Source organism: Capricornis sumatraensis, chromosome 21 (assembly GCF_032405125.1).
Source record: "Capricornis sumatraensis isolate serow.1 chromosome 21, serow.2, whole genome shotgun sequence".
In the NCBI taxonomy this organism is placed as follows: Eukaryota; Metazoa; Chordata; class Mammalia; order Artiodactyla; family Bovidae; genus Capricornis; species Capricornis sumatraensis.
Window position 1 is genome coordinate 46,178,179 of NC_091089.1, and position 21,230 is coordinate 46,199,408.

Genomic DNA, 21,230 nt, shown 5'->3' on the forward strand with positions numbered 1-21,230 from the left:
GTCTGTCTGTCTGTCTGGGTCTTGCCCTTAGTTCCTTTCTTTGTTTCTCTAGCCCTCCGTAGGCTTGTCATTGTCGATTTTCAAATTGCTGGGTTTTGTGTTTGTTTTTGTTAATCTTGAAGGGCACATTGTGAAAAGGTCTGCCAGCCAGGTGGGCAGGTATTAATACACACGGAAACCTGAAAGGTCAGAATTATCAGGAGGAAAAGTGAGGAACCTGTGTGTGTGTGTGTGTGTGTGCGTGTGTGTGTGCAAATGTCCCCACACACAGGCTCACATGCCCTTCTTACTTATTAAGAGCCAGGAACTGGTGAATGAAACAGGTTTCTTGTTTTGTTGTGGTTTGTTTTAATTCGTGATTAGTACAAGGGGATGTTCCACAGTAAAGGATGTTTTAGTTCAAGATTAATGGCAACTAAAATAATATTTTGAAACATTTGAAATTATACTGAAAATGTGGTTTTTGACGCTTCTAACCTAAGAAAACATACTTGAAACCATCTATTCCACTGGCCTCAGATCTCTTTGAAATTAGTATTACATATAGTATAGAAGTTCTGGGTCAGCACAGGAGACAGATCTGGGCTGGAAAGTAAAGTCTTTGAGTTGAGAGTACTGGGAAGGCTTTGAGTTGTCACTAAAGTACCAAATATTCTTCCATAAGTTTCCATATAGGTTGTGGAGAACCACGCTGTCTGTCTACTGTTGAGACCAAGTCACCCTTTATTTTCCTTAGATCTTGACTCTCAGTTTCACGTCGTTTAGGTTTTGTGCTGTTACTACTGAGTGACTTAGTTTTATCAGTTGGTTTAAAGTAAGAAGTGCTTCCGTTTTCCTGTCTAATCTGTTCTTGAGCACTGGCTGTACCAGGCTAGTCCTTGCTCCCAGGATCAGCTTATTTGGTAGCCTTGTTGTGATGCAGAACAAATGGGCCTCTGGTGCCACCACCAGGCAGCCCCTCTCGGTGGAACATTATCCACACAAGGTAGAAAGTCTCAACACCAGAGCAGTTTCATACTGTGTAGATGATACTGTGCTTAACAGCGTGTCTGCACTTGATGGCCCTGAGGACTGAATTCCACCTAAGAAATCACTATGGGTGTGTCCTGTGGTGCTGAGGGCCGGGCACCGGCTGGAAGTCCCTGCTGGTCCTTGTCTACATCATTCAGGGGAGGCTTACCCACAGTGGAAAGGGGTGGTGATGTGACGTTAGCCCAAAGCCATAGCCAGCTTCTTTATCGGGGGCAAAGATAGCTTTACAGCTTTACATCTTTGAATGAGCCCAAGTTCATAAAAACCCAGCATTGAATCCTAGGGTGCTTTTGGTTTTAGTTTTGGAGTTTCAGTAATTTCAGGGTCCCCAGGAAAACATATTCCCATAAACTTCACTGGTCATAGAGAAACATTACCAATGCCACTGAATGTTAACGTTCAGGGCTGAAGAAGTGTGACAGAGGCAGGTGGATGGGAGTGGAATAAGGACATTTGTTCAAGGAGTGCAGTGGTCAAGCAGCCAGATGACCTTGTTAAACTGGGCCGATCTCACCCCAGATTTTGATGCCTATCACTTGGAGAGTGGTTTTATGTTCATGGAGAAGACTTGGCTGCTGGCAGGCTTGGCAGAAGCAGGGCAGAGGCGTGTTCATTGGTGTAATAACTTTAATAGCACTAGTGCTTGTGAACATCCTGGCTTCCTAGTCACTCAGCGAAGCCCTCTTTGCTCCTGAGTTCTTACCAGGCGGGGCATGCTTGGCCCCAGGCCAGGGCCAGTGGATCCCATCCAGTGTGGGGACAGCAGAAGGAGCCCTTGATCAGGAGCTCTGAGACCCCCCCATCAAGTCTGCTGGCTGGAAAGCAAAACAAAACAGTGAAATAGAAGTGAGCTTCACTTTGCCAAATTAGTGTATGTCATGTTTTTCTTGGTTTTGTTTAATAACAGCTATTAATTCATCCATCATATTTTCTGAGCACCTGCTATGTGTTGGGGCTTCAGGGATAAGCTGGTGAACAGGTCCTCTCTGACACTCTGTGTTTTAGTTATGGGCTCAAGTTTGGTGTCGGCCTGAAGAGCCTCTGACTGAATTGTGTACATTAATCTGCAGTGAGGGATATTTTTCTTATCAGAGTTGATATTTCAGACTGATAATCCATCAGTCCACTTAGATATATTTTTGGTCTCCAACTATTGTCAAACATTTGATTGCTTAACTTTCCATGATTTCTTTGAAAGAGTAAGAAGGGAGGATAAAACGACATTGAAACTAGTAGATTTAGGGATTGTAGAACATCTCAAGGAGAAAGGCTTAATGGGAAAGAAAGTAGAAAGAATTAAGGATTTACATTTAGCTTATGATCTTAATTTTTCACGTTTTTTGGGGGGTGGGCGGCGCGGGGCACACACTGACTGAAACCGCCCACCCTGGCCAGGCACCATAGTAATTATTTGCATGAGTTACTTTCTGACAGGAGGTCCTGGTAAGGAATTTGGAACTAATAAGCCACCACCAACCAGAAGAGTTTGGGAAATGTCAAAAGGAGAGACCATGTGTCTGACCACCTCTCAGAATCCTTCTCGCGCATCCATCTTGGCTGAGCAGTGTGTGCACCACCAGGAAGGACCCTGAGTTAGAACAATTGACCAAAGACAACCTGGAAACTAATCCCATCACCACAAAATCCGAGAGTGCAAGCCACATGGCAGAGCAGTCCTCCTGGATTTCCTTACCCTACTGCTCTCCGCCTGGTTGTCCCTTCCCAATAAAATCTCTTGCTTTGTCAGCACATGTCTCCTTGGACAGTTCATTTCCAGTGTTAGACAAGAGCCCACTTTCAGGCCCTGGAAGGGGTTCCCCTTCCTGCAACAAAACCAGAGCATTTCCCCTTTATGCCTAGCAAGGTTTTACGAATCTGGGTTTAGTTCAAATATTGATTTTGTTTATGAGTGGTACCCCTGTTGCCCGGGACTGTTGATGATTTGTTATTGTGCTATAATCCTTACCATGGAGTAGCATTCAATATGTCTGAATTTATGTGATAAAGGCTTGAAGGTGTCTGTGTCTATAGCTGGAAGGAGGGAGAAAGAAGTGAGCTTTTTTTTGAATTGAGTTTAATGACTCACCTCAGTAGGTGAGTGATGTTCCACATTGGGAATTAAAAGGACTTCTCCATTTTTCTCTTGAACATCGTGTATCTTTCCCTGAACTGAGGGAGGCCCGAGGAAATGTGCTCATCTCTCTTGACTCTTTAAGAGGGAAAGTACAATGATGCTGTGAAAACTATGAAACAGTTATTTAAAATGCAAGATTATTTAAAATTCATTTGATTTGAATGGTGCATGGGGTTGCTGCATTCTTGTTTGTGTTTAGTTCCCTGGAAGAGCCTCAGGTGCACCTCCTGACTCTCCTGTGGCCGGCCTTCCTTGCTTCCTGTGGGTTGTCAGAACTAGTCATTTCCTTCTGGTTTCTGCCACTGAAACACTTTGTGGTTTTACACTTTGCTGCCTTCTTCACATTTTACGGATATTTATTTCAAGGCAGTTCTTACCTGCACTTTTCTATAACTCTCTTTCTTCCTAATGTAGTGTCCGCATGAATATATCAGTGCTTTTTAAAATCAAAGGATGATTGCCTCACTGCAGGTCTGGGGATGTTTGGTAATTGGGCTTCTTGATGATGCTCCACATGTGTCAAACTTATTTTCAGAAAGTTGGTTAAATTTGTAATGCAGCCCATAGTTAAATCATGCTGTAAACAGAAGTTTTATCTTTTTTTATAAAGAAGAATGTTATTTACTTTTTTAATCTAAATAAATGAGAAGTTGGTTATTTTCCCTTGTAGTTTGGAGGAAAATACCTTGAAATAGGGAGGACTTGAAGAAAGAGGCCTGGAAGTTTTTATAATCTTTCTTGAAGAAGAACAGAAATGCTCTAGCTGCAGCTCCAATGGTGGAGGCTGGAGTCAGATCCCTTCCCACAGGTCTGTCGAGCCACTGCTTACACTTTCCATGGAGAGGCCGGGCATCTGGGTCCTCATCCTTTTTAGTTACATGTCAGTTGGCTCCTTTAAAGGGAGGAAAGGTAGGCAGAGAGACAAACATAGAAGTCTCTCTGATGAGGGTTGAGAAGCCACCCTGTCCACTGAACACTCTGGAGACTTCCCCAGAAGATTACTGCCTTTGCCCTTGACCACGGAGACTGTCACTGAGCAAATGAGTTTTAACCCTAACCCTGGCCCAGGAACAAGGAAATAAAATGAAACGACCAGCTGCCAGTGGAGGTTATGTTAAACAGGGTTAGTTTTTGGTTTGTTTTGATTTTTTTAGTTTTTGCACCAGGTCTTTTTGATTTATCTGTATTTACTTTTTTTTTTTTTTTGTAAAAGATGTAAGTTCAAGAAAAACTGGTAAGAGACCTGGGCCAAGAAGCTGAGGATTCTGTAATTCTTTGTTTAGTTTGTGACCCCCACAGACTGCCAGGCTCCTCTGTTCATGAAATTTTCCAGGCAAGAAATACTGGAGTGGGTTGCCATTTCCTTCTCCGGGGTTGGTCCCAATCTAGGGAGCAAACCCTTGTCTCTTGTATCTCCTGCATTGGCAGGCGGATTCTTTGCCACTTGCAGCACCTAGGAAGCAAAGTGAATCCGTATATAAAATTGAGTCGATGTTAAGTAAACTCAGGCTTCCTTGGTAGCTCAGTTGGTAAAGATTCTGCCTACTAATGCAGGAGACATAGGTTCAGTCCTTGGGTTGGTAAAATCCCCTGGAGAATGAAATGGCAGTCCACTCCACAATTCTTGCCTGGAGATTTCCATGGACAGAGGAGCCTGTCATGCTATAGACCAAGGAGTCCTCCAGGCCAGAATACTAGAGTGGGTAGTCTTTACCTTCTCGAGGGGATCTTCCCAACCCAGGGATCGAACCCAGGTCTCCCGTATTGCAGGCGGATTCCTTACCAGCTAATCTACAAGGGAAGCCTGAAGCAACTAAACAACAAATTGGCATCTGGCCAATCCTCTATGCCACCGGTAGGGGGCGTGTGTGCGCTGTGGGTGCAGGACTGGCTCGGTCTGGTGCTGGCCCACCCCACTGCTCACCTGACCTGCAGAGGTGCAGAGGGGGTGCAGGGTTGCGTGCTGGTGGGTCCCAGGATTAGAAACCCCAGGAAAGGAGCACTGAAGGAGCTGGGACTCCATTTCTCTGGATGCGGGCATCCTCTTCTCTTGAATTTATGCCACTTCAAACGGTTTCATTTGAAATTCTGGTTGGTGAGTGTAGCTGTGCACTCTTGTGACTGTTTTTGTTATCTTGAAATGTGCTGGTGCTGGTAAGATTGCAAGATGATGACAGCAGACACAGACGTCTCTCAGCTACTGTGTCTCCCTTGATTAATCTCCTTTCTGTACTGACTTAGCTTCAGTTAATCGTCCTCTGAGGTAAAAAGGAAGGAAGCGTGTAGGATTTTGTTATTTACTTGGCTGGCATCCATTTAAAACAGTGTGCTTTATACCTTAAAGTTGGAATTGCAGATTCTGGTCTTCTTTGAAAACTAGAACTATTTGAAAAATTAACTTGCTGCACAAGCTGCTTGAGTGCAAGAGCAGGGTCTTAGGCTTGTTGGAAAATCCATCACTGTCCAGCAGTGGGTCCATGAGCGCCACCTTTGCTGCAGCGAACCCCCGCGCGCCGGCCTCCCCCACCCCCCGCCGTCCCCTACCGCCAACAAGCTAGAGCAACTTCCTGCATTTCCCCAGAGCAGGCAGCCACCTAGTCAAATTTGGCTGTCATTGTAATGGGCTCCTGAGGCCGTCACCTTTGGGAGATGCCTGGTTGGGACAGCACAGTGGTGCCTCAGAAAAGCTGAGTTGAGAGGGGAAACGTTTGCCTTGAGGTGTAGAGGGAGGCACCATGCATGCATTTAAAGACTAAGTTCCCTGCTGGCAGTTTTTAATGATCTGCTCATTTTATTAAACATTTATAATAAGAAGTTGGAGTTTGGGGCACTGAAGGGCAAGAGGTTTTGTGAGTAAGATTCAGAAAGACCAATATTTCTGTTAAATTTATTTTACTCACAGAGGCATTTGGGTTGAATAGCAAATATTGATACCTAATTGTGTTTTTATGTGTCTGAGCAGAGGAAACTGAATCGTTGATGGGTCCATGGTGTGTGGGATCTTAGTTCCCCATCCAGGCATCGCACTAATGTCCCCTGCATTGCAAGGCAGATTCTTAATCACTGGACCATCGTGAAAGTCTCTTTTTTGTTAACTTTATCATCAAGTTAGGACTTACCCCATTTTTAAAATATTCTTAGGAAAGGATTGAAAAATGATAAAAGGTTAGTATTTTGTTATTACGTATTTTTAGTAAATGTGCTGTTCTGCTGCTAAGTCACTTCAGTCGTGTCCGACTCTATGCGACCCCATAGACGGCAGCCCACCAGGCTCCGCCGTCCCTGGGATTCTCCAGGCAAGAACACTGGAGTGGGTTGCCATTTCCTTCTCCAGTGCATGAAAGTGAAGTCGCTCAGTCGTGTCTGACTCTTGGTGACACCGTAGACTGCAGCCCACCAGGCTCCTCCATCCATGGGATTTTCCAGTTGAGTCTAAATATTTGTAGACCTGAAACAGTGGTAAAATTGTTAATGAATGGAAAATAGATGTAAAGATTCATAGTTGGTGATTTGTTCAGTATCGCTTAGCAGCATCAATATTTTTGTCCACAAATTAAGGTTTCCTGTGTTGTGCACATTGAAAATATTTGTCCACTGAAGTGTGTATGACCTTGTGTACACGCAAAGGCACTAGGACGTTTTGGTCGTTGCTGGGTTTGCAGTACTTAATTTGGGTGTCTAGTGACAGAAGTGTCTGAAGATTTGAGAAACGGTGACGGTCCGCTCAGTTGCGTCCAGCTCTGCAATGCTATGGGCTACATCCAGGCCAGAATACTGGGGTGGGTAGCCTGTCCCTTCTCTAGGAGATCTTTCTGACCTAGAACTCAAACTGGGGTCTCCTGCATTGCAGGTGGCTTCTTCACCAACTGAGCTATCAGGCAAGCCTTGAAGATGTGAGACGAGAATCTAAAGTCCAAAACATGCAAACAATTACTTTCCAAGAAAGAACTCTTTTTAAGATCTAAATCAGTAGTTTATTTCTGTGTTAAGAGGCAGCTTGCAGACATACTTGAAGAGTATCAATTCTTTAAAGTCTTTGAAGATGTGAGACAAGACATGCTCCTCTGGCAGCAGGGAGCCCTGCAGAGAGCACTCCTGATATGTGACAGACATGATGGTGGGCCTTTGTGGTCTTCCTCCCCCAGACCCAGACCTGCAGTCTCATCACATGGGGAAAAAATCAGACAAATCCCAGTCAAGGGGAATTCAACAAAATGCCTGACCATCCCTCCTCAAGACTGCCAAGGTCATGAAAAACAAGGAAGTCTGAGAAACTCTCACAGCAGGGAACCTAAGGAGATGCGTGACTGCATGTAATGTGGCGTCCTGGGTGGGGTACTAGAACAGAAAGAGGACATTATGTGAGAAAGCAAATACAAATACACCGTGGACTGCAGGGGATTGTTCTTTGAGTTACAATCCATAAGAGGAAGGTTGACATCAGTCGAGTCTTGCTGCCTTTCTGAGTTCATCATAGCATCCAGAGCAGCTGTTACGGGATCCACTGTGACCTGCCGCCGCCGCCTCATCTCCTCCTCCTCCTCACCTCCTCTTCTCCTTCTCCTCCATATCATCTTCATCTCCTTATCATCCCCTCTCCCTCATCTCCTCTACTCCTCTTCTGTGTTTTTAAATTGTTCTGCTAGATTACTTGTGATGAAATGTCTTGGTCTTTTCTTACCTGTGAGATGAAATATTAGATAAATAGCTGATTTTGGGGTTGCTCTTTTCGTTTGAAGTGGGCTGGAAGATAGCAGTCTTTAAGTATCTAAATTTTGTTGTATGTCTCAGGTGAACAGCAGTTGTTACCTTAGGACATAAAGAAATGTAAATAAGTCATATTTGAGTTGAAAAATTACTTGGTCTGTCCTAATAAGCAAGCCAGGCATGCCTCAGAGAAACTAACTGTATTCATACAAAGACACAGAATTACAAGTTGAGAGAGAAGCTTATAGGGTATATATATATAGTTGAATTATCTTACTTTATAGATGGAGTGAATCAAGACTTAGATGATGACTCGGAGCTCGTTTGACAGTTGTGTTGTTTACTAAGAAGGTGGGTAAGTAGTTTTTTGTGTGTGGACTAGTCTCTTCCATTTTAGTAGCTTCAACAGTGTCTTCCTCGTGACTTCGTAATTTTAGAGAGAATGTAAGTCTGTGTTGAGCACTAGATTTATTACTCATCTGGCGTGAGGCTGATGATGGTCATTTTGGAAAGCATTCTGCCCTACCTGGCCAGTCCCTGAGAGTGACAACTTGCATAAATTACCACAAATTGGGTAAAAACACCTGTTTTCTTTAGCATTAATGGATGTTGTCTTTTATCATTCATCATGTCCAGAAGCTTGATTTAAGTATGAGTTATTTATTATCACTTTGAATTTCTGAGACTACTGGCTATCATTTCTGGGCAGTCAGGGAACATTTTTAGTGAGCAGCATTTTCCTTCTTATGGTGAGTCCTCATTCTTTTCACATGTCCCAGCAGGCCACAGGGCCTCGCTGGAGTGAGTGTGTCTGAACTGGCAGAAATGAAATAGGTATAAACTCTGCTCTCAAGAACTCTGCTGTCCAGATAAGCATGTGGTTACTTGTACTGCATATCTCTTGAATCGTGTGAAATACAGAGGACGGGGTAACGAGGATGCTCTGGGAGAGGTGGACATGGTGCTTGGCTTTGCCTGAACAGATGAGCTTTTCATAAGAGGAATTATAGGCCCAGATCAGATGGCCATGTAGGGACGTGTAGCTGAGAGCAAGGATAGCTCCATGGAGCCGGTGGCCTGGAGGCTGGGTCTTCAGTGTCAGGAGGTTTCCAGAGGTGTGAGATGCCTTTGGGGAGAAAGGAATTTCAGCTGTTAAAGACATGCCAGTGGGAAAAGTTGAAATATATTTGGAAAATTCCATGTTGGGGGATTGACTGTTGCTGAATCCTAGTCTTTGTAATAGATGAAGGGTGATACTGTTGATGTGATTTATGACTGTTTATGGGGCCCTCACCCTGGCTGAGGTCATGTGTGTCAGTCAGCTCTCTTCACTGTAAAGTTACTCTCTTCCCGTTATTCAGAGAGAGCCACCCTTTAAGGGGTGACTGATGCTGTATAAAATATAGGTATTATTAACATACTGTGATAAAAACCAATCCATGAAAATCATGGATATTCCAGACCAGTTATCAGGCCTAAGAAAATGGCAAACAAATGCTAGACTTTACCTGTGTTTTGAAAAAGATCGTCATCTAAAGTTGATCTTCTCCAAAACTGGTACCTAAAGGTGGTTTCCTTTAGATGAGGTTTTAATAGGGAGACAAGAAGTAGTTGAGAAGTGAGTTAAGAGGTAACACTTGTCTTAGTGTCTGGTGTGAAGTCCTCACTCTGTAAATGTCAGGCAACACTTCCATCATCATCTTCCTTGTCCTTGAATCACTGAAGATCCTGTACACCAGACACCAGTGCATCCAGATTCTTAACAACCAGGCTCATTATTTCCACGTTGAATTTGAATTTCTAAAAAAGTTTTAAGACAAAAAATTTAATCATTTTTCAAGGTATAACAAATTTCATTATTGAAATACAGTGAATGGTTTTTGCAAACTTTGATTGTCTCTTTAAGAGGTGTTGGCGTGGGCTGCTCTGGAAGATCGCCTCTTGATTGCACTGTTGTCAGTTCCTAAGCAACCACTGCCAAATTTGTCTGCACGTCACACAACTTGTTTGTTATCCAAGCTGTTTGGAATTCTTACCCTTGTACCAAAATAGACCAGGGAGGATGGAGTAGGGCTGTACCATGGCAGCCATGGTACCATGGCTACATTCAAGCATCCCTTCCAGAGGCATCTCTCTGGCAGGAGAAAACAAGAAGCAGTGCGTCCTCACGAGGGGGAAGACTCCTGGAAGACCAGCCCAGGATGGGGCCTATCTGGCCCTGCTTCTCCGTCCTCCCTGGCTCCCCTGGCCAGCAGGGCAGGCTGCTGAAGCAGGTCAGAGGTGCTGCTGCCGGTGAATGTGATCGCCTCCATGGTCGCCAAGGCTACTGAGGGTTATTACGGTGGATGAAAGGAACACTTGAGTCTTGACGGTGATCCCCAGTCATTAGTGACTCTAAAGGTCTCTTGAAAGAAAGAGAGAATCCCTACTTTGATTTTTCCTCAATAGATAATTGTTGACTAGTAACAAACTGTTTCTCCAGCCCAATTAGAACAACATCTGCTTCGTAACAGGACTCTGAAGCATTGCCACTTGCTTCTGGGACTCACCCCCTGACCTGTGAAGGAATGAAGGAACAGCAGGGACCTGGGAATGGCACTTGCCTTGAAACAGCATTCATGGAGAATGTCTGGATGCTCCAGCTGAGTAATTTTTATGAACTGTTAATTACATGTGCAGCCCAGTCCATTAAAACTGCAGCGAGCATGTTAGCCTGTTTAGAATTTCTAAATATACATCTGTGCGTATCATGTTGGTGTGTAAATATACACATATGTATAAACATATCTATGTATATATGTGCATATATGTATATATGTACAAAGTCTGGATTTCTTTAGAGTCTGGATTATTTCTTCAAAGTCTGGATACCAAGGTCACGCTACTTGAGAGTGGGGAAACTTGAGTTCTTGTAGAAGCTATGCAAATCACTTCTTCAGTGACCTTAGCCAAATCATGCCTTTTCCTGGCTTCAAATTCCTTGTCTCAGGAGCTGGTTAGTTAGGCCTCTTCGAGCTCCAAGATACCACGTGGTTTTGGGGATTACTGCTGCATCTGGACAGAGCTCTAGGGCCCTCTAACCAGGGCAGGGCATCGGCTTCTGTCCATGAAATGCCCAGTCTGCCATTCAGAATAGACTGGGTTGGGTGTTAGAACCAAGGATCCCCTTGATTGATCTCTCCATCTGCTTGGCACTTTCTAGATTTTAGATTAAGTGTTAGCAGAAAGAGTGAAAGTGCTGTGTTAGTTGCTCAGTCATGTCCGACTCTTTGTGACCCCATGGACTGTAGGTCGTCAGGCTCCTTTGTCCATGGGATTCTTCAGACAAGAGTACTAGAGTGGGTTGCCATTTCCTTTTCCAGGTGATCTTCCCAACCCAGGGGTCGAACCCTGGTCTCCCACATTGCAGACAGACCCTTTACCATCTGAGCTACCAGGGAAGCAGAAAGAGTAGAACTCCTCAGTTCCTGGTTTGCTTTTATTTTTTCTTTCCAAAATTATGTTGTTCAAATAGAGGAGTCAGGGAATGATTTTCAAGGATTTGAAGCCCTCAGTGGGTGAGGTGATGGCAAGAGTGCCCCTTTGCTTCGTAGGCAAGGCAACTGCAGGAAGAACTCAGATCACTGGCTTTCCCTCTGTGGCTTCTGCGCAGGTGTTTTGAGTGATAGGTAACTCGGCACCATCTCAGACCCAAAGGAACTGGGCTATTGCTTCCTGGGCCAGGACTCTGCTTCACTAGCCCCAACAGGCTGGCAGGAAGAAGTGGGGCTCACTCCTCTTCCAGGGACCCCTGAGAAGGCGCATTTCATATGACCCAGCAGTCTGAGTAGGTCACTGAAGTGACAGGATTTTCAAAACAGAAAAATTTTCTCCTCATCCATGAGTTTTGAATTTAATCTTTTTTCCACAAGACGAGAAATCAGACAGTTTATCTTAGTTTGTCTGAAAGGGTCTTCATGCAATCAAGCCTCCTTTTTCATCTTGACCTTTTATCTTGAGAATAATCTTTAAAGACTCCAATCTCAGCGTCAGCGTTCAGGGTGCAGCAGCTCCTGTTGATGTGGCTGATGAGACGCAGGACCTGGAATGCAGAGCTGGAGTTGAAATTACTAGCCAGAGTCCGCAGGTGAGCCGTGAGCTGTTTGCTGTAACTGGCTCTTTTGTCGGATCCTTCAAGTATGTGTGGAATAAAGGAAAACCATGATTCTAGTCCTATGTTTCCACATGACTACTGTGACTTTAGGAGAGTGTCTGTGATTCTATTTTTGCACTTGTAAACTGGCCTTGATTGTGTCCTGTGTCAGAGATGTGTAAAACCTCCCAGTTTGGAGATCTGACATCTCAGGGGACAACCCAAGCTGGTATGAGAGGCCCTATCCTGTAGCTGTTCTTTAGGTTCTGTGTTTGAAAAGCTGAAAGATTTGGGGGCTTTTAACTGGACATGAACTGGTACAGTCATTTGGGTGACAGCATGCAGATAAATGAGTCTTGTTGGTCCTTTTGAAATGGGCCTCAGTTAGTGTAGCTGTTGCAGTTTATCCTTTCCTTCGGGTACCACCCACTTATGTTTCCTCAGGTCATAGAATTTGGAATTTTGAAAATTTCTCAGTGAGAAATAGATGCACACTTTACAGCTCCTCATGTTAGCAGGCATGGAAACCATATTGCAGAGCTCAGTGGGCAGCTGTGGGTGAAGCCAGTGAGACTCAACAGCACTTGGTATTGTCTGCCACTTATTATGCATGCCTGGCTTTGTTGGACCTTTGACACTCTTAGGGCATCAAGGGGTGATGAGGAAGAAGGTGGTGTGACTGATGCAAGTCAGACCTTCATCAGTGCGTTTCTAGTATGTTCCTATGATGATGGAGCTTTGGGGGAAGAAGATGACTTATGTTGTTTAATTGGGAGAAATGAAATACTTGAATAGTCAGTTACTTTTTCAGTGGGTGTCTTTCTGACTTTTTAAACCCTGACCCTAGAGTGAGAAATACATCTCTTATCCCAACCCAGTACAAACACAGACCCTTACGTGCAGAGCCCAAGCACACCTTCACTATTGCATTGACTACCTTGTGGATTGTGAGTCAGCTTAAAATCACTGTTTAGTTTCCTTTCTCTCTGAAGGCCAGAAGGGTAACCCCATGGTTAGGGAAGGGAATGAGCTGTCTTCCACAGCTACGTGGAGATGTGCCGTGGGCTGAAGCATGAGTAATGTTTGGTAGAGTGTATAAGACATATTGTCACTTGTATGTTTGATGGGCTTGGCACTGGGTAGTCAGCCTGGCTTTTAACTTTTTTAAGGAAAATTCTTACACAGTAAAGAGTGTAGGTATGATTTTTCCATGGTGGGGTGATTAGTGGTGTGATCCCTTCAGTTTTTAATGTTGTATTTCACTCTTGGAATTCCGAGATGAGAAACAAGGCCATGAAAAAGAAAATTTGTCATCTACAAGTAGTTTAACAGGAAGTCATGGTTCCCAGTTGGAGTATAGAAGGAAACCAGAACTTGGTGAGGTGATCCAAGTTTGAGGTGTTTCTTAGGAGTTTATTATCTGAGTTGCACAGGTAGAACTTGGTTTTATGAATCAGCATTTACATGTAGAGGTGTTTTTAAACTTATGAAGTGCTATTTGCAGAATACTTTCATTTCATAGTTCTTTTTATTGTATCACCATTATTGAGATATTTCACATATGCAGTACAATTCCCCTATTTAAAGTATACAATTCAGTAGCTTTTAGTATATTCACAGAATTGCAAAACCATCAACATGATCTAAATTTAGAACATTCTGTCAGTTTGAACAGAAACTTGAAGCCCATTACTAGCCATCTACCTTTTCTCCGAAGCTCCCAGCTTTAGCCCACCACTTATCTCCTATTAGTCTCTGAATCTGCCTGCTTGGGATATTTCACATCACTGTCTTTTGTGACAGCCGTCTTTCACATAGCATGATATCTTCAAGGTTCTCTCATTTGGTAGCATGAATTAGTGCTTCATTTTGATCTAGTTTCAAAGCCAGCTGTTCACCACAAGTATGATAATTAGCTGTGAGCTTTGGTAGATGCCTTTCTGTTCCCGGTTTGTTGAGTGTTTTTATGATAAAAAGGTGTTGGGTTTTTGCCAAATACTTTCTCTGTTTTTTTCCTAAGTTTTAAGCCAGCTTTTTTTCATTTGTTTACTTATAGTAGTATATCACTTTAAATGATTTTTGGATGTTAAGCCAACCTTGCAGTCCTGGAATAAATCCTAATTGGTCATGATACATTATTGTTGTTCAGTTGCTAAGTCATGTCTGACTCTTTGTGACCCCATGGACTGCAGCTTGCCAGTCTTTCCTGTCCTTCATCATCTCCTGGAGTTTGCTTGGACTCATGTCCATTGAGATATCAGTAGCCTCAGATATGCAGATGATACCACCCATCTGGCAGAAAGCAAAGAAGAACTAAAGAGCCTCTTGATGAAGGTAAAAGAAGAGAGTGAAATAGCTGGGTTAAAACTCAACATTCAAAAAACTGAAATCATGGCATCCGGTCCCATTCATGGCAAATAGATGGGGAAACAATGGGAACAGTGACAGACTTTATTTTCTTGGGCTCCAAAATCACTGCAGATGGTGACTGCAGCCATGAAATTAAAAGATGCTTGCTCCTTGGAAGAAAAGCTCTGACCAACTTAGACAGCATATTAAAAAGCAGAGACATTACTGACAAAGGTCCATCTAGTCAAAGCTATGGTTTTTCCAGTAGTCATGTATGGATGTGAGAGTTGGACTATAAAGAAAGCTGAGCACTGAAGAACTGATGCTTTTGTGGTGTTGGAGAAGACTCTTGAGAGTCCCTGGAACAGCAAGGAGATCCAACCAGTCAGTCCTAAGGGAAATCAATCCTGAATATTCATTGGAAGGACTGATGCTGAAACGGAAGCTTCAGTACTTTGGCCACCTAATATGAAGAGCTAATTCATTAGAAAAGACCCTAATGCTGAGAAAGATTGAAGTCAGGAGGAGAAGAGGATGACAGAGGATAAGATGGTTTGATGGTATCACCGACTCAATGGACATGAGTTTGAACAAGCTCTAGGAGATGGTGAAGGACAGGGAGGTCTGGTGTGCTGCAGTCCATGGGGTCTCAAAGAGTCAGACATGACTGAAGGACTGAAAAAACAACATGTCCATTGAGTTAGTGATGCCATCCAGCCATCTCATTCACTGTCTCCCCCTTCTCCCCCTGCCCCCAATCTTTCCCAGCCTCAGAGTCTTTTGTGATGAGTCAGCTGTTTGCATCAGTTGGCCAAAGTTGTTGGAGCTTCAGCAACAGTCCTCCCAGTGAATATTCAGGGTTGATTTCCTTACAGTTGACTGGTTTGATTTCCGTGCTTTCTATGTGATTCTCAAGAGTCTTTTCCAGCACCACAATTTGTCCATGCTGTCCATGGGATTCTCAAGAGTCTTTTCCAGCACCACAATTTGAAAGCATCAGTTCTTTGGTGCTCAGCCTTCTTTATGGTCCAACTCTTAGTTCATACATGAGTACTGGAAAAACCATAGCTTTGACTATATGGGCCTTTGTCAGCAAAGTCATGTTTCTCCTTTTTAATATGCTGTCTAGGTTTGTCATAGCTTTTCTTCCAAGGAGTAAGTATATTTTAATTTCATGGCTGCAGTCACCATCTACAGTGATTTTGGAGCCCACGAAAATAAAATCTGTCACTGCTTCCACTTTTCCCCCTTCTATTTGCCATGAAGTGATGGGACCAGCTGCCTTGATCTTAGTTTTTTAAATGCTGGGTTTTAGCCAGCTTTTTCATTCTCCTCTTTCACCCTCATCAAGAGACTCTTTAGTTCCTTGTCAGTTTCTGTCATTAGAGTGGTGTCATCTGCATACCTGAGGTTGTTGATTTTTCTCCCGACAGTCTTGATTCCAGCTTATGATTGATCTAATCTGGTATTTTGCATGATGTACTCTGCATATAAGTTAAATAAGGGTGACAATATACAGCTTTGATGTACTCCTTTCCCAATTTTGGGGCTTCCCTCATAGCTCAGTTGGTAAAAAAATCCGCCTGTGATGCAGGAGATCCCAGTTCGATTCCTGGGTTGGGAAGATCTTCTGGAGAAGGGATAGGCTACCCACTCCAGTATCTTGGGCTTCCATGTGGCTCAGCTGATAAAGGATCCGCCTGCAGTGCGGAAGACCTGGGTTCAATCTCTGGGTTGGGAGGATCCCCTGGAGAAGGGAAAGTCTACGCACTCCAGTATTCTGGCCTGGAGTTAGGCCATGGGATTACAGTCCATGGGGTCGCAAAGAGTTGGACATGACTGAGCAACTTTCTCTTTCCCAATTTCTAACCAGTCAGTGGTTCCATGTCCGACTCTAAATGCTGCTTCTTGACCCACATGCAGGTTTCTTAGGAGAAGGTAAGGTAGTCTGGTACTCTCATCTCTTTAAGAATTTTCCACAGTGTATTGTGATCCACACAGTCATAAGCTTTAGTGTAGTAAATGAAGGCGAAGTAGATATTTTTCTGGAATTCCCTTGCTTTCTCTGTGATCCAGTGGATGCTGGCAATTTGATCTCTGGTTCTTCTGCTTTTTCTAAATCCAGCTTGTACATTTGGAAATTCTTGGTTCACATACTGCCAAAGCCTACCTTGAAGGATTTTGAGCATAACTTGCTAGCATGTGAGATGAGTACAGTTTTACGTAAGTTTGAACATTCTTTGGCATTGCTCTTCTTTGGGATTGAAAACTGACCTTTTCCAGTCCTGAACCCACTGCTGAGTTTTCCAAATTTGCTGATATATTGAGTGCAGCATCATGTTTTAGGATTTGAAATAGCTCAGCTGGAATTCCATCACTTCCACTAGCTATGTTCATAGTAATGCTTCCTAAGGCCCACTTGATCTCATACTCCAGGATGTCAAGCTCTAGGTACGTGGTCACACTATCATGGTTATCCAAGTCATTCAGACCTTTTTTTTGTATGGTTCTCCTGTGTATTCTTGTCACCTCTTTTTAATCTCTTATGCTTCTGTTAGGTCCTTATTGGTTCTGTCCTTTATTGTGCCCATTCTTTCATGAAATGTTCCCTTGATACTTCCAATTTTAAGAGAGCTCCACTCTTGAAAGTCGTGGTTCCACCTTGGAACCTTGGCCCTGGTTCCACCTTGTTTCTTCTGTATGGCACGCAGGTCACAGGTTTTCTGAACTCCAGTTTGCTTGTTTAATCCAGATGAGGACTCTGGATTAGTCCAAAGTTTCAGAAGCCACCTAGGGGTTTTGTTAAAATGCAGGCTCTGGTTGAGCCAGTGTGGGATGGCACCCAATTTCCTGTGTTTCTAACCATCACTCTGGACCACACTTTGTAAGTTTCCAGGGGTTATTTTATTTCATGCTCCCACTGACTATACAGTGGAGGACTCAGCTTTATTTTACATGTGAGAAAACAGCTTTTGCAGTTGATGAAGTCAGATGGCAGAACTAGAACCAGACTGGGGTCTAACTGGCCCTGAATTTATCCACGTGAAGTATAAACTTCATACTGCTTTCCATTTTCTCCTGGGTTTGCAAGAGTAATTGTGGTTCTCAAAGCTGTAAAAGCCACTTAGTAGGGAGAAGCTTAACTGTTGTGAAAATAAATATTGAGACAAACACAGAATAATAATAATTCTTTTTTTCAATAGAGGGAAAAAGTACTGTCTTGGTATCAGTAGTGTGCAGGTAAACTCCATAGTGCATTAACACAGGACCTTCATTGCTGTTGTGCAGCTGTTTTAGGGTTTTTTAACTTAGACTGATTTATTGAAGAAATGTTTAATCTGCTGTCAGCTTGGTAGCTGAGTCAAACCATGTAACATTTTTACAAAATGATGGGGCGTGAGGCACTGTGGTTGGAACACATGTAGGGCATTGAACATTTCTAGATAAACAGCTCTCTGTGTTACAGTTTTTTAAATACTAAAAATACATTAGCGAATTATTCTTTGCTATAGGCTGATGTTTACAAATATCAAATAAACTACTACTATGTTTTGAGTCTGTAGGAATGTAAAGTTCGTGTTCTTTTAAAATCCTCATTCATGACTTTTAAGTGTAGCAAACTTACTAAAATGTACTATTTTGTTTTTTAAAGGCCAAATTCCAGGGTGTAAGTTTTATGTGGAAAATTTCATCTCAGGACAGAATTTTATAGCATAGTCATAAACCTCAAAGAATGGGAATCTGTAATGGACAGAGCCATCACCTCTGACCAGAGTCACCCTAACAGGCACACAAAACACATAAATGTCTCCAAGGGCCTCTGGCTCATGTAGAGACACAGAGTCTTTACAGATTTTGAGAGTTAGTGCCTCAGTGGAATGCACATAGGTCCCCTGGGACTCACTGACCTGCTTTGATTAGTTTCAGGGCCCTTTGTCTGCAGACAGAACCCAGGACGAGTCCCACCCAACTGAGAATGCTTGTAGGTCAGTCATGCTCAAGGTCTGTGCATTTTCTCCAGGACTGTGTGTGTCACACAGGTCAGTGAACGGAGGGCCTTCACAGAGGGAACCTTGGGGCCGGAGGTGGGGGCTCAGCCCTGGTGGCTGCCACAGCCCCCGTGAAAGGATGAGCAGACAAGAACTACTCGTCTGTCATGGTTAGCCACGCATCCTGTGGGTGCAGGTGAAGCCGTTGGGGGGCATGTAGGGGGTGGGCACGGGGAGTAGAGATGCGCATGCTGTTAAGTGAGATGGCACCGGGAAGTTATTTTGTTACTTGTGTTAACATGTGGTGACTTTATTTTTAATGAATAAATATTTAACATCTTTAGGCTTCTCTGGTGGCTCAGAGATTAAAGCGTCTGCCTCCAATGTGGGAGACCTGGGTTTGATCCCTGGGTCGGGAAGATCCCCTGGAGAAGGAAATGGTAACCCACTCCAGTATTCTTGCCTGGAGAATCCCATGGACGGAGAAGCCTGGTAGGCTACAGTCCACGGGGTCGCAAGAGTCAGACACGACTGAGCGACTACACCTTCACCTTAGTTTTAATTTCAAATATGGTAAATGCTGGTAGATGTCATCCACATAGAGCTGTTTGGGGGTAATGAGTCATGTTTAAGGGTACAGCAGGACCACGGCCCTGGAGGGCCACCGGCCTCAGCAGTGCAGGAGGGAGGGCCTGGGAAGGGTCTCAGGAGGATCCCGAGAGGGAGCACACTGACCAGAGAGCTGGCTCAGCACAGCCTGAGAGCAAATGTTTTTTAAAGATAGTTCTTTCCCTCTGAAAGAAAGGTGAGGGCTTCTGTGCAGTCCCCATAGCTGAAGACTATCTCCCCTTGCTTATACTGAACTTTTTAGTGTGATATTAGGTCAGAACAGTCATATTTGTCAGATAATACATAAGGTTCTAGGTGCTGTTGTCCTGTTCAGACCAAAAGAAATAAAGATGCAGAGTAAATAAAAAACAAGCTATAAAAACCTTAGAAGAAAAATATTTTTAAGAGTACTGGAGAGACCTTCTTAATCAATGAGAAGCTTTGAAGCTATAAAGGAAAAAGATTGTAGCAATATTTGATGGTGTAAAAATTTATATTATCTATAAACCCAGGGAAAAGTTTCAAGAAGTGACAGACCAGGAGAAAATATTTGTAATACAGCCATAGTATGTAAAGACTGCTTACAAATGAGAAAGTTACAAATAAAGTGATATGAACGAGTATGAAGAAAAATACAAATTACCACTAATCATAGGGAAAGATCATAATCACTCGTAACCAGGGAAATACAAATGACAACAAGATACATGTTTTTGCCCTCTCCCCCCACTCCCCCACCCCCCACCACAAATTAGTACAAATGGAAAGGGCCCAGCATCTGGAGCCACAAGGCAGGAGATTCCCTTCCCTCTCCCTGACAAGAGCAAGTGTACAAGGTTGTGTAGGTGTGTGGAATCTCTGCTTAGGGGTGCTCACAAGTGTGGGTCACACACAATCTTTTTGATCATGGTAGAAAAAAGAAATCCAACCACATAAAGAGCAGTCGCTTAGAGAATGCAAGGTCCAGTGTTTCGTATTTAGGAACTGGGGAATGAGATCTTGTTTAAAGATGTTTGTGATGTATTGAGTGGAAAAAAAGAACAATATATTTGTACAGCAATTCCATTCATTGAAAAGAAGAAAGCCCTTATTCAAGAGGTGAAAGACAGATACACACAGTGGCTGAATTGTGCCCTGGATGACATGGGCATCATGGTGAGAGCTGCCGGCTTGTGCAGGGGAACTTGTATATTATACACTATATCCATATATGTTCTTTACACTTTAAAGGAGTCTTCATTATTTTTTTAATAATAAAAATACTTTTTAAGTGAAACAGATATATATCCGCAAATGTCCATAGAAGTATGACAATATAATTTGATTGAATTGCTGCAAATGGTCATCTGCATAGCCTTCCATATTCAGAACAAGATGACATGGGCTGACAGCTTCCAAGTGAAGCCTTAACACATGTAGAGGCATGTAAGGCCCCTCACTGAAGTCATCATCCAAAAAGCAGTACAGTTTTCTTGAGAAGAGAACATTTGTCAATTCCAGGGCACAAGGCAACCTGAAAGGCAAGTTTTGAATACTCTGCTGTTCATTCACAAAGTAGAAACAAAAGTCGGTAAAACAAGGCATTTTCTTAGGTTCAGTCTTGGTGCTGCATTGACTGCCCTTGATTCCGTGCTTCCTGTCTGCTTGTCCCCAGAACTGTGGTCCCCTCCTAAGATGCCCATCTTGTGCTTGGCGGCCAGGGTGGGCCTCAATCTGCCTGCAGGAGTGATCCTCCAGGTGGGCACCTATGCAGTGGGCACCCCAGAACCCAGCTGGGGCTCCAGAGTCTGTCCTCAGTCCACCACTTTGCCTGCCGTCAGGAGCACAAGATGATGGAGGTGGGCTCCTCATTGCTCACGCAGCCTCATCTGTGTCCTCGGGGATGGGGTTAGGGGTCCAGTCACATGGGTACCGTGTCCCAGACACGGACAGTTGTGTGCAGGCAGAGCATTGTGAAGAAGAGTTTCTGCCTCACAAGTGTGTCATGCCCACAGCATGTGAGGATAGACGAGGTCACGCTGGTGTCTGCAGTCCAGCTGCAGAGTCCCAGCCCTGGCCCTCAGACAGGCAGTGATTTCAGTTTCCCGGAGGTGCTGCCATGACGATTCTGATAGAGCTTTGTAGCTTCTGGGGGCTTCCTCCCCAAGGACGTACAAGTGCAGACAAGCCCCTGCCCACCAGCCATGAGGCCTTGGGTGTCCAGAGCACAGCAGAACAGAGCGGACAGCTACCGTAGGGAGCCCAGTCATGGGCCAGGGGTGCATCCAGCCCACCTGCC

The 21,230-nt window shown here is 43.8% G+C and overlaps 1 protein-coding gene across 1 annotated transcript in view; it reads left to right on the forward strand.

Moving 5' to 3' along the window:
• LDLRAD4 (low density lipoprotein receptor class A domain containing 4) overlaps positions 1 to 21,230 on the forward strand; it is a 53,909-nt gene that overhangs the window by 19,160 nt on the left and 13,519 nt on the right.